A 14577-nucleotide genomic window follows, 5' to 3' on the forward strand; every position below is an offset into this window, starting at 1 on the left:
TTCTTTAAACTTTCAGGAAGCTGGGCATTTGAATTCATGTGCAAATCATTCTTATGCATTTATAGCTGGACAAAGTAAATGCATAAATTATTAATATTATTCGTCTCATGAGTAGAAAATATGAGAGTGTTTAACATTGAAGTGAAATGTCGTTGTTGGCCAATGTACACAAACATACACTGTTCACCTTACAGAATTTCATTTTGTCTGACGTGGAGAATATTGAGGAAAAGGCAGACATCATAGCAGCCACAGTAATTGAATTGGCCTCTGAATCATATAAAGCTAGGAAGCCTGACAGTAACATTGTCTAAAACCTTAAAAAAATATTATGGTGTATGTGATGTGTATCTACTTGAGGCTGAAATGAATGGGCTATTAGAAAAATTGCTTTTGGGCAAAAGGGGAGAAAAGTAAAGATATTTTCAGAAAAACATTAAAAAATGGAGGTGATTTTTTTTCTCTTAATATGTTTTGGTTTCTGTTTTCAAAGGAAGCTTTTAATCTAATCATGAAACTTCTCTGGCATTAATTTTTTTTCTTTTTGTAAACTTAATTATTACAGGCATACCTCAGAGATATTGTTTGGTTTGGTTCCAGGAGACCGTAATAAAACAAATACCGCAATAAAGCGAGTCACATGAATTTTTTGGTTCCCCAGTGCATATCAAAGTTATGTTTACACTGTGCTGTAGTCTATTAAGAGTGTAATAGCATTATGCTACAAAAAGCAATGTATATATACCCTAGTTAAAACATACTTTATTGCTAAAAAAATGCTAACCACCATCTGAGCTTTTAACAACTCATAATCCTTTTGCTGCTGGAGGGTCCTGCCTCCATGTTGATGGCTGCTGACTGATCAGGGTGGGGGTTGCTGAAGGCTGGGGTGGCTGTGGCAATTTCTTAAAATAAGACAACAACGAAGTTTGCCGCATCGATTGACTCTTCCTTTCACTAGCAATTTCTCTGTACCATGCGATGCTGTTTGATAGCATTTTACCCACAGCAGAACTTCTTTCAAAATTGGCGTCAGTTGTCTCAAACCCTGCCACTGCTTTATCAACTAAGTTTATGAAATATTCTAAATCCTGTGTTGTCATTTCAACAGTCTTCACAGCATCTTCACCAGGAGTAGATTCCATCTCAAGAAGCCACTTTCTTTGCTTATTTATAAGAAGCAGCTCCTCAACTACTAATGTTTGATCATGAGGTTGCAGCAATTCAGTCACACCTTCAGGCTCCACTTCTGAGTCTAGTCCTTGTGCTATTTCCACCACAGCTGCAGTTACTTCCTCCACTGAAGTCTTGAACCTTCAAAGTCGTCCATGAGGGTTGGACTCAACTTCTTCCAAACTCCTGTTACTGTTGATATGTTGCCTTCTTCCCATGAATCACGAATGTTCTTAACGGCATCTAGAATGGTGACTCCTTTCCAGAAGGTTTTCAATTTCCTTTTCACAGATCCATCAGAGCAATCGCTATCTCTGCAGCTATAGCCTTAAAAAATGTGTTTCTTAAATAAAAAGACTTGAGAGTTGAAATGACTCCTTGATCCATGGGCTGTAGAATGTATGTTGTGTTAGCAGGCATGAAAACAACATTCATCTCATTGTACATCTCCATCAGAGCTCTTGGGCAACCAGGAGCATTGTCAGTGAGCAGTAATATTTTGAAAGGAATCTTTTTTTCTCAACAGTAGGTCTCAGTGGGTTTGAAATATTTAGTAAACCATGTTGTAAACAGTTGTGTTGTCATCCAGGCTTTGTTGTTCCATTATACAGAACAGGCAGAGTACATTTAGCATCATTCTTAAGGGCCCTAGGATATTCAGAATGGTAAATGAGCATAGGTTTCCACTTTAAGTCACCAGCTACGTTAGCCCCTAAAAGGAGAGTCAGCCTTTGACGCCAGGTATTGACTTCTCTCTAGTTAGATGGCATCTTCTTCCAATAGAAGGCTGTTTTGTCTATACTGAAAACCTGTTGTTTAGTGTAGCCCCTTCATTAACGATCTTAGCTAGATCTTCTAGATAACATGCTGCGGCTTCCACGTCAGCACTTGCTGCTTCACCTGCACTTTTATGTTATGTGGCTGGCTTCTTTTCCTTAAACCTCACGAACCAACCTCTGCTGCCTTCACGCTTTTCTTCTGCAGCTTCCTCATCTCTCTAAGCCTTCATAGAATTGAAGAGAGTTAGAGCCTTGCTCTGGATTAGGCTTTGGCTTAAGAAATGTTGTGGCTGATTTGATCTTCTATCCAGACCTCTAAAACTTTCTCCATATCCCACAATAAGGTGTTTCAATTTCTTATCATTCGTGTGTTCACTGGAGCAGCACTTTTAATTTCCTTCAAGGATTTTTCCTTTACATTCACAACTTGGACAATTATTTGGCACAAGAAGCCTAGCTTTTGGTCTGTCTTGGCTTCCAACATGGCTTCCTCACTGAGCTTAATTATTTCTAGCTTTTGATAAAGTGAGAGACGTGTGACTCTTCCTATCACTTGAACACCTAGAGGCCATTGTATGGTTATTAACTGGTCTGATTTCAATATTGTTGTGTCTCAGGGAATAGGGAGGCCTAAGGAGAGGGAGAGAGACAGGGGAATGGCTGGTTGGTGAAACAGTCAGAACACACAACATTTATCAATTGAGTTCACCATCTTAGATGGGTGTGGTTTGTGGCACCCAAAACAATTACAATAGAAACATCAGAGATGACTGATGACAGATCACCATAACGAATACAATACAGTAATAATGAAAAAGTGTGAAATATTGTGAGAATCACCAAAATGTGATACAGAGACAAAGTGAGCAAATGCCGTTGGAAAAATGGGGCCAGTAGACTTAGCTGATGCAGGGTTGCCACAAACCTTCAATTTGTAAAAACACAGCATCTGTGAAGCGCAATAAGATGACGTATGCCAGTATAGACTGTTTTCTATGAGTTAGTAATTGCTGTTTTACTTGATCTGTGGTGCCGAAAAGAATCCTGACGTGTACCAGCAGTTGTTTCATAAATACGGTAGTTGTTACTGCAGATAAATGTGGCCAGGTCTGAATACATCGTTCATATGTGAGGAGTGGTTGATTATAAAATTTTATTTGAAAACTTTTTCTTACTATTTTACCATTCCAGAGGACAAGTGATCTATGTCAAGGTGGGTTTAATTTTAACTTTTTATTTTTAGTTACTTATACTTTATTTTAGACTACTTCAAAATTTAGTCAGACTATAGTTTCCATTGCAGTTTAGGAAAGGAAATGAAATGAGTTAGAGGAAAAAATTTTTTAAAAGGTAAAATTATGACTTATCCAAATATAAAATGAACCATATCTGAGATTTTATTTAACTTACTATTAGTGAGGGAGCCAGTAATCTGTTATAACTAGCTCAAGGAGAATTCAAGAACCGTAGGTACATAGGCAATCAGGAATGCTGAAATGACTTTACAAATAGATGCAAAACTGATTTGTTCATAAGGCAATGATCAATTCTGTCCCACCAGACAGCGTTCATTTTCATTCCACGGACAAGCATCATTTGCATTATTTCAGTTTTGTGTGACTTGGAGAGTTGTAAAATAGCTCTAAGGCCGTGAAAGGCAGAGAGAACACTGAAGGATGTACTTGACAGGGTACCCCATGATTTTTTTTCCCATTTCAAAATCTTTTGCAGTTTTCTCTGTTTTTATTTTCTATTGTCATCCATTTGCCTTTCAAGTAAAGATACCAAATCAAATCATCCTGTCAGATTAATATATAAACAGAAGTTTTTGTTTTGTTAAGTAGCCACATAGGCGTTATCCTTGTCGTGTTTCCTTTCTGACCTTAAAGTGGTAATCTACTAGCCTCATTGATTTCTGTTCTGTCAGTTTCTAGTGAGTTTTGGCTTGAGGTTATTGATGCTAAAATCCTATGCCTTTTGAAAAGTATATGCTTGCCTTCAGAAATTAAGGGAAAGAGCTGGAAATAGAGGCGGTGTAGAGGGACTGGTTTCATTTTTCAGGGGAAACATTTAAACCTCACATGAGCCATTTAGAACTAAAGATATAGACGTAAAATCAAGAATGAAGTCACAGAAATGCAAGTGACTGAGGAGAAAGGAGTTTAGGGAGGAGAAAGATTTTCTTTTACTTTTTTTAGTTTTATTCTTTATTATAAATGTTTAGAAATATGTGTAAAGGTAGAGAATAAATTGAATAATTTAGTGAACCCCTCTCACTCACATTCCATAGCATCAGCCTTTTTGTACACTGGCTTCATCTGTCCCGTCTCTCATTTTTTTCCCCAGTATTTTAATGCAAATCCCAGACATGAGGGTTTTCCCCCCTAGTTACTTCAATATGCATTTTGGAAAGCAGTATCATTATTTTCTTCCATAATCATACATTATCATACTTGGAACTATTAATAATAATTCCTTAATAAAGTTAATGTCCTGTCCATATTCAGATTTCTCTGTCTCTAAGTATGGTTCTACAGTCGGTTTGTTGACATCACAATGAGTTAAGATGCATTCGTTAGGTTTGGTTGCTGTGCCCCTTCAGTCTCTTTGACTTTGGAAGAGTGCCCCTCCCTTCTTTTTGTTTTTTTAATCATGTCATTGACTTGTTGAATAAATCCAGTCCCACATTCTAGATTTATCTGATTGCTTCTTTGTGGTATCATCTAACCTGTTTCTCTATAGACTTGTAAATGGAAGTTAAATTTTGGCGAGAATATTTTAGAGATGGTGCAGCTGTGCTTCATATTGCTTCACATCAGGATTCTCTTAACCCAGCTGCTCCAAATTTAGTGATGCCACGTTGAGCTAGGGGGTTTGGATGCTGGTGGCCTAACCCCTCCTTTGGAAATGTGGTTTTCCCGTTTATGGCCAGCAAGTGATCATGGGGTGATGATTTAGCACTGTGAAATATCCAGTTCTTTAGCAATCTGAGAAGTTTGTGTGGTTTTTTTGTTTTGTTTTGTTTTGTTTTTTGCTGAGGAAGATTTGCCTTGAGCTGGCATCTGTGCCAATCTTCCTCTATTTTGTATGTGGGTCACCACCACAGCATGGCTGCTGATGAGTGGTGTAGATTTGTGCCCAGGAACTGAACCTGGGCTGCCAGAGTGGAGCACGTCAAGCTTAACCACTAGGTCACAGGGCCGGTCCCTCTGAGAAGTTTTTTTGATTGAGGAACTGTCATCCTCCTCTGTCTCAGAAGGTTCCTGAATGTGTGTCTTCAGGAATAATCTATATAGAATGATGAAGAAAGGATTGGACCAGTCAAATCAACTCTAATGGAATAAAAGATGTTGCAGCCACATTTTTCTTATGTTCAAGGGTAGATTTAAGAGGTAGGTAAGAGAGATTTTTTAAAAAATTGGAATGATGATGAGTGCATAAGAGTTGAAAAGAAAGGAAAGATGATCCTAGGTAATTGTATTTAAAAGACTTATTTAGTGTCTGCGTATCCTTAATTAACAATGCCACAAGGACCCTCACCTAAACTAAATCCAACAACAATAACAAAAAAAAAGCCTCTAGAATGCTCATTTTATAAGCTTCAAAGAGTGGAAAAATATCAACAGTGAAACCAAGTCTCAGTTCTGTTGGAGAGGACGGCCTAGGTGATGAGAGCTGCAGTGGCAGCACCGCCTGATGCTGGCGTGAGGAGGCTGATGTAACCGCGCTGAGAGTGACGGAAGGAGAAAGAATGACTCTACAAATGCAAGATACATCCGTTTCAGAAAATTGCTAGACTTGTGAATATAGCAGAGAAGCTGTAAAAGATGAGGTAGAGGCTGTAGAGGGCAGAACCGATGCCCCAGAGCAAAGACTCATTGATGCTTGAGAGAGAGGAACATAGCACAACCAAGTTAAAGCACACCCAAAGCTAAAACATGTCTAACAAACGGAGGAATATTGAAACGACACAAGGACATCCAAGCGGCATAGAACAGTGGTATAGACCAGTGCATTCATTCATGTCTTCATTTCTGTGCCTGTGGATTCTATATCATTGATTTAGATAACATTTCTCAAATTGAGTTTTTAGAAGAATCCCAGGGCATCATGCGTGAGAAGCCCTGAAATGAGGATGCCTGGATATTTAAATTTGTCAAGTGTTTAATCTTTTGTAAAGATAGGCTCTTACAAGGTGCCAACGTATAAAGAGAAAATTTAAAGACATGTAAGAGTGAGAATGAATTTGAATCTTACTTTTCAGACTTTGGAGAAGCGTAAGTTTAGGGGGAAAGAAACAAAACAAAACAAATTGAAAAAACAATGGAATACACTTTGGTGTGGCATCTAGCCAAAGGGAAGATCCCTCTGGAAGTGACACACATGAAACAGGGTGCCAGCCAAGTCCTCAGTAGCAACAGCACTCCTTTCACAGTCCACTGACCAGCCAGAGTTAGATAAGTAGAGTTTAGTTTGTCTATGATTATGACGACAGCTTGTACCCTGCTATTCCTAGAAAACCACAGATCAAGTAAGGAACTGACAACGGCATTAACAAAGAATTGGGTCGAATAGTATGAAAAATGAGATTTAACTGACATGAGAAACTAAATGCCAGGAAAAAGATGTATATTTTCAAATGCACATAAATCTTTCATAAAAATATTGGTTATGTAATTTGGACAATAACATGTATACTTAATATAAAAATGTTATGGTTCAAATTGTGAGAACACAGTACATTAAAATTAATATAACAAACATTAAAAGATGGGTGGCCACATAAAAATTAAAATAAAATTGTGTATATGTAAGGCAAGAGAGAAGTCCATAAACAATAAAAGCTGCCTTTTTTTTTTTAAAGATTGGCAGCTGAGCTAACAACTGTTGCCAATCTTTTTTCTTTTTTTTTCTGCTTTTTCTCCCCAAATCCCCCAGGACATAGTTGTACATTTTAGTTGTAGGTCCTTCTAGTTGTGGCATGTGGCACGCTGCCTCAACATGGGCTGATGAGCGGTGCCATGTCTGCACCCAGAATCCGAACCAGCGAAACCCCGGACCTGTTGAAGCAGAGCATGCGAACTTAACCACTCGGCCACGGGGCCGGCCCCAAAAGCTGCCTTAACATCAATAAATTTTGTAATGATGCAGTTATAATTTCATGGGTTGCTGTCAAACCTGTATGTAAAGAATATTTTATCAATTTAAATATATTAGTAAGAAAGAAAAAGAGAAAAGAAATAGAGAAATATAATGTGCCCCCGAGAGGGGAAATATAATTAAGCAAATTAAGCAGAAATAAGCAAAATTACAACAGTTGATTCTTTGGGAAATTTAGCCAAAGTGAAAATCATTGGATCAGTTAGTTAGGCAAGGAATAAAATGTGAGTAGGATCAGAAGAAGAGCTACAGTAGCATACAGGAAAACCCAAATATTTGGGAGAACATCATTTTTAGTTGATGGCGTTAATTAATGGCCCAGGTCAAGATCAGAAGTAGTGAAAGTGTGTGCGTGCTGAGGGTGTGTGTGTGTGTGAGAGCTGCTCAAGCGGGTGCAGCTAGAAGTAGAAATAGTAACTGGAATGAACCTTCTCAAATTAATTTTTAAGGAAAGAGGTAAGGTGTAATTAAATAAATAAAAACAACTGTTAGAAACCCAAAGAATGGTAACAAATCAGCAAACAAAAGGGCATGTAACCCTGATGGGCATTTTACTTTGGAGAATTTTTTCAGAAGTTCAAAGAACAGTTATTTAGTGAGTAATTAATTGTAGATTCAAAATATAGAAAGAGACGTTGTTAATTGATTCATTTTCTGAGCATAAATGATTTTGCTTTGACAATTTGATAAGAACAACACCTTTAAAAGAGTTTATGAATTGGGGTTATTAACCACAAACAGTACAATGCTACTTGACAATAGTTATTTACTATGAGCAAGTAAATTAGCCTCAGATTCTTGGGTAGCATAATAAACGAAAGCTATTAACACAGAGGAGGAAATTTAGGACTCCTCTTTGATTCCTCTCCTTCCTTCCCCTCTGTATCCTACCAGGGAGAAAATCTTGTTGACTGCCTTCACAGGCATTAGGAATCTGTTCCCTTCTCCATCAACACTGCTACTACGCTAGTAAAAGTCACTACCATCTCTCCTGTAGATTAACTGCAGTCACCTCCTATCTTAATCTTCCTGTTCCATTTTTCACCTCAATTCCCAGCAACCTATTTTCTTTCTTTTTTAAAAAAAAATTTTATTGCAGTAACATTGTATAAATTTCAGGTGTACATCCTTATATTTCAATTTCTGTGTAGATTACATCATGTTCACCACCCAAAGACTAATTACAATCATTACCACACACATGTGCCCAAGTACCCCTTTTGCCTTCCTTCCCCGCTCCCCTCTGGTAACCACCAATCCAATCTCTGTTGCTATGTGTTTGTTGTTTTTATCTTCTACTTATGAGTGATATCATATGGTATTTGACTTTTTCTCTCTTACTTATTTCGCTTAGCATAATACCCTCAAGGTCCAACATACATGTTATCACAAATGGCCAGATTTCATCATTTCTTATGGCTGAGGAGTATTCCATTGTGTATATATACCACATGGCCCTAAGCTAACATCTGTTGCCAATCTTTTTCTTTTTTTTTCCTTCTTCTCCCCAAAGCTCCCCAGTACATAGTTGTATATTCTAGTTATAGGTACTTCTGGTTCTGCTATGTGGGATGCTGCCTTAGTGTGGCTTGATGAGCTAGGTCTGTGCCCAGGATCTGAACTGGTGAAACCCTGGGCTACCAAGGCAGAGTGCGTGAACTTAACTGCTCAGCCATGCGGCCGGCTCCCCATTTTTTTTTTGACAGTCACCTAGGTTGCTTCCAAGTCTTGGCGATTATGAATAATGCTGTGATGAACATAGGGGTGCATTTATCTTTAAATATTCATGTTTTCATGTTCTTTGGATAGATACCCAGCAGTGGAATAGCTGGATCGTATGGTAGTTCTATTCTTAATGTTCTGAGGACTCTCCATACTGTTTTCCATAGTGGCTGTATCAGTTTGCACTCACACCAGCAGTGAGTGAGAGTTCTCTTCTCTCCACATCCTCTCCAACACTTATTTCCTGTCTTGTTAATTACAGCCATTTGGACAAGAGCGAGGTGATATCTCATTGTAGTGTTGTTTTTTTTTTTTAGGAAGATTAGCCGTGAGGTAACATCTGCTGCCAATCCTCCTCTTTTTGCTGAGGAGGATTGGCCCTGAGCTAACATCTGTGCCCATCTTCCTCTGCTTTATATGTGGGACCCCAAACCCGGGATCTCAACTGGCGAACTCTGGGCTGTCAAAGCGGAGCACATGAACTTAACCGCTATGCCACTGGGCCAGCCCAACTCATTGTAGTTTTGATTTGCATTTCCCTGATAGTTAATGATGTTCAGTGTCCTTTCATGTCCTGTTGGCCATCTGTATCTTCTTTGGAGAAATGTCTGTTCAGATCTTTTGCTCATTTTTTAATTGGGTTCTTAGTTTTTTTGTTGTTGAGATATAGGAGTTCTTTATATATTTTGGATATTGATCCCTTATCTGATATATGGTTTGCAAAATCTTCTCCCAGTTGTTAGGTTGTGTTTTTGTTTTGTTGATGGTTTCCTTTCCTGTGCAGAAGGTTTTTGTTTGATGTAGTCCCATTTGTTTATTTTTTCTTTTGTTTCTCTTGCTCAGTCAGACACGGTACTTGAAAATATGCTGCTAAGACCCATGTCGAAGAGTGTACTGCCTCTGTTTTCATCTAGAAGTTTCAGGTCTTTAATCCATTTTGAGTTGATTTTTGTGTATGGTATAAGATAATGGTCTACTTTCATTCTTTTGCATGTGGCTGCTCTTTATTGAAGAGACTTTCCTTTCTCTATTGTATGTTCTTGGCTCCCTTGTGGAATATTAGCTGTCCATAAGTGTGTGGGTTTATTTCTGGACTCTTAATTCTGTTCCATTGATCTATGTGTCTGGTTTTGTGCCAGTACCATGCTGTTTTGGTTACTATAGCTTTGTATTATATTTTGAAATCAGGGAGCGTGATAGCTCCAGCTTTGTTCCTTTTTCTCAGGAATCCTTTGGCTATTCAGGGTCTTTTGTTGTTCCATATAAATTTTAGGATTCTTTGTTCTATTTCTGTGAAAACTTGTTGGAAGTTTATAGGGACTGCGTTGAATCTGTAGATTGCTTTAGGGAGTATGGACGTTTTAATGATGTTGATTCTTCCAATCCAAGAGCACAGGATATCTTTCCATTTCTTTGTGTCTTCTTCAGTTTCTTTCAACAATGCTTTATAGTTTTCAGTGTACAGGTCTTTCACCTCTTCAGTTAAGTTTATTCCCAGGTATTTTATTCTTTTTGTTGCAATTGTAAATGGGATTGTATTCGCAATTTCTCCTTCTCCTACTTCATGGTTAGTGTATAGAAATGCAGCTGATTTTTGCATGTTGATTTTGTATCCTGTGACTTTACTGTATCTAATAACCTATTTTCAAGACAGTAGCCAGAATGATCTTTTTAATGTCACTTCCCTGATTTAAACCTTTTAGTGGCTTCTCATCTAATTTAGGATAAAAATCCAAACTCTTTACTTGGTTTTTAAATCATATAATTTGGCCGCTAGCTGCTTCCCCATCTTTCTCATGTGTCGCTCTCCCCAGGGTTTTCTTGATTCCAGCTGTTTCACCTGGAGCTTGTTTCCTCCTTACAGCTCCTCTGCTTGCTGATCTCTCTGCCTGGAACGTTCCCTCCTCAGTTCCTTACACCAGCACCGTCTTGCTGGGGAGGATTTTCCTGATCGCCTAATCTCAAAAAGCCTCTCTTCCCTGCAGCCCTTCTCTGACACGGTTCACTGCTTAGTTTCCTCACGTACTCAAGTGAAATTGTCCTGTTTACCTGTTTACTGTCTGTCTCGTCCTCTAGAACATAAGGCCTCTGTTCACTGCTGTGTTCCTAGTGCCTGTGACAGTTTCTGAGATGCTTAGAGAATCTTTGTTAAGTGATTGCATGATGGGTAATAATAGGAAAGATAAGTAATATAATATTGGGTTAAAAATAGAAAAATTGGGCAATGCAATTGAATAGCAGTTACCTTCCCTCATAGATATTAGCATGTATCAAATTAATAATTGATAATGGGAAAAGGATGCCTATAGGAAGTAGTGTACAAGTAGCAGCAGCCTTAGGAGTTTGCGTTAGTTCTGACCCATCCACCTAACTTTGAAGAAGTTACCTGATCTAACCTTCAGTATTCTTCATTTGTAAAATCAGAAGAGCAATGTCACCTGGGTGTTTTATGTGCGTGTTTGTGTGGGTAAGGTCCTGCCCCCTTACCTTCCTCGCTTGTAAGACATTTTAATGGCAAATATTCTACACCAGGCCCAAGATTTCCAAAGTGGTTCATATGACAACACCAATTTAGGTAACATCTGTGAAACACCTGGCACAGTGCAAGGCACATAGAAAGTGAACAATAAATGTTAGTTCCTTTCACTCCCAGTTGGAGTCTGTAGGCTGGCTCATTCCATATTTAACTCCAGATCCTCCTTGGGGTTCTTAAAACTGTATATTCTTGTTCTTAGAGTACATTCCTGCTGTCTCTGTCTGTAAACTCTTGAGTGTTTTCCCTACGACATTTATCATAATGATTTATTCATTGCTTGTGTTCTATAAATGTTTGTTTAAAATTCAGCATGCATTTATTAAGTACCTATTATGTGCAGTGCATGAAGTCAAATACAGAAAACAAAGTAAAGGAGGTGGAAAGGCATATTCTAGCTGTTCAGGGGAAAATGTTGCTTACTTTTAAAGGATAGATTTGAACTTATAAAAATAAAAGATGTTGACACTCTGAAATGTAATAAAATAAATGTGGAAAGGAAAGTAAAAAAACAAAAAATATTTTACCCACATATGTGGTAAAATCTTACTATGCAAAATAGATGAAGATTTGATAGAAATATATGTGGTCTGTAACAGGATTCTGCTTGATAGATAGATAGTTGGAGGAGAGAAACAGTTCACACACACAAAACCTTTATGAAGAATATTTAGTTTTGGGGCTGGACTGCTTCCATAGTGGTCGAGTTTGTGTACTCTGCTTCGGCAGCCCGTGGTTTGCTGGTTCAGATCTTGGGCATGGACCTGTGCACCCCTTATCAAGCCATGCTGTGGCAGGCATCTAACATGAAGGATGGGCACAGATGTTAGCTCAGGGCCAACCTTCCTCAGCAAAAAGAGGAGGATTGGTGGCGGATTTTGGCTCAGGGCTAATCTTCCTCAAAAAAAAAAAAAAAAAAAGAATATTTAGTTTTTCTACCAATTAAAGACACATGGCTCAGACATTTCCAAAGTACATTTATTCAGTAAAAGATTTACTCAAGACGCATGTAATGTGGTGCAAGAAACCATTATTACGAAAATGTGGTACAAAGCATTAAAAATAAAAACAACAAAAGCAGGTTCTAATCCTCTTCTTCTAAGCCTTTTTACTTCCATGCCAGCTTTTTTTTTTTTTTTAAAAATAGACTTTATTTTTAAAAGCAGTTTTAGGTTCACAGCAAAATGGAGTGGAAGGTACAGAGATTTCCCATATACCTCTTACCTCCACGTGGACAGTCTCTCCCACTGTCTAAATTCTGCACCAGAGTTTTACATTTGTTAGAATAGATGAACCCACATCGACCCATCATGGCCCAAAGTCCATGGTTTATATTAGGGTTCACTCTTAGTGTTGCAGGTTCTGTGGGTTTTGAGAAATGTATAATGATGTGTATTCATCATTATAGTATCACCTAGAGTAGTTTCATGGCCCTAACTCCAGGCTCTGCCTGTTCATTCTTCTCTTCCCCCTAGCCCATGATGGCCATGGATCTTTTCAGTGACTCCATAGTTGTGCCTTTTCCAGAATGTCATGTGTGTAGTTGAAATCATATACTAGACAGCCTTTTCAGATTGGCTTTTTTTACTTAAAAATATGCATTTAAGGTTCCTCCATGTCTTTTCATGGCTGGATAGCTCATTTCTTCTTAGCACCGAGTAATATTCCATTGTCTGTATGCAACACAGATTATCCACTCACCTACTGAAGGACGTCCCGGTTGCTCCCAGTGGTGCATAAAGCTGCTGTAAGCATCCGGAAAGCGGTTTTTTGTTCCCTGCCCATCACTTAACCTCTCTGGAACTTAATTTTCTTGTCTGTATAACTTAGCTGATGATTACTAAGGACTCTGAGGCTGGAATTATGTGGTTATCTAGATAAGATCATGAGGTCTTATGTTATACTGATTATGAATAACTCAGATATGCCTGTGTGCTGATGATGTCATAAGTTGGTAAAGCCTTTCCAGCAGAAAGCAGTCTGGTCCTATATAATAGAAGTTACACTCTGTTCTTACTCTTTCACCAGATCGTTCTATTTTGAAAGGTGTACTTCAAGTAAATCGAAATGGAGGTTAAAAAGTAACATTTTTTTATGTGGCATATATATAAAATGGAATCCTACTCAGCCATAAAAAAAAACAAAATCGCCCCAATTGCAACAACAAGGATGGACCTTGAGGGTATGATGTTAAGTAAAATAAGCCAGACAGAGAAAGACAAACACCATATGATTTCACTCATATGTAGGAGATAAACTAACACACAGACAAAGAGAACAGATTAGTGCTTACCAGAGGGGAAGGGAGTAGGGGGGTGGGCATAAGGGGTCAAGAGGCACATATATGTGGTGACTGACAAATAATAAGGTTCCACTGAAATTTCACAGTGTTATAAACTATAATGACCTAAATAAAACTAAAAAACATATATCTTTTTTTTAAAACAAGGATTTTCCTAGCAGAGTAATTTATCAAAGCCAAATAAAACAAAACACAACTATGGAACCAATTGAAATGCCCAGTAACGGGGAAATGCAAAGTCAATTGCATGAGAGCAAGGATCACGACTGTCTGTTCTGACTAATGTGTACGTGGCACCTTGCTCAGTGTGGTGTTCTAAACATTAGTTGAATGTAAAAATACTGAGAAAAGAACTTCAGGGAAAGAGAAGAGCTTTTGCTGAATGTGAGACTGTAGGCGAGGGCGTGCTGTTCCTCCCTTGCTTGCTGCTCGGTGTCTCCCATTGCGGGACTCAGCTGTGCCGGCTGTCACTGCTGAGCTCCACACGTGCCCCCTTCACAGACCCCAGCGAAGGCCTCAAGCTGTGGTGTAGCCGCCATGACAGATCTGCTTTCCCGTGGAAAAGAGCACCAGCGTGGCTGTAACGGGGCTACAGCGAGAGTAGACTGTGGGTCCCAGTTTGCCAGCACAGTCTCCATTTACGCCTCATGTCTCAGTATAAATCTTAATAGCATCTCCTTTCCCTCTCAAAAGCGTCCTGGTTTGAACAGTGGGGTCACCATTTAGCTGAGGGTCGGACTCTGCTTCAGTGCTATAGTTGGGAAACGTTTTCTTGTTTTATCAGTTCAGTTTACTTTAATGAACTTTTATTTAACACTCAGTAGATATAAGATACATCTTACATCTGTTGGATTGTGAGATACTACAAAGAAAATTCAGACAAGGCCCCTGTCACCAAAGAATTTCAC

The 14577-nt window shown here is 38.6% G+C and overlaps 1 protein-coding gene across 8 annotated transcripts in view; it reads left to right on the plus strand.

Moving 5' to 3' along the window:
- Positions 1-14577, plus strand: part of OMA1 (OMA1 zinc metallopeptidase) — a 113973-nt gene that overhangs the window by 68175 nt on the left and 31221 nt on the right. The window lies entirely within an intron of this gene.

Source organism: Equus caballus, chromosome 2, assembly GCF_041296265.1.
Source record: "Equus caballus isolate H_3958 breed thoroughbred chromosome 2, TB-T2T, whole genome shotgun sequence".
Lineage (NCBI taxonomy): Eukaryota > Metazoa > Chordata > Mammalia > Perissodactyla > Equidae > Equus > Equus caballus.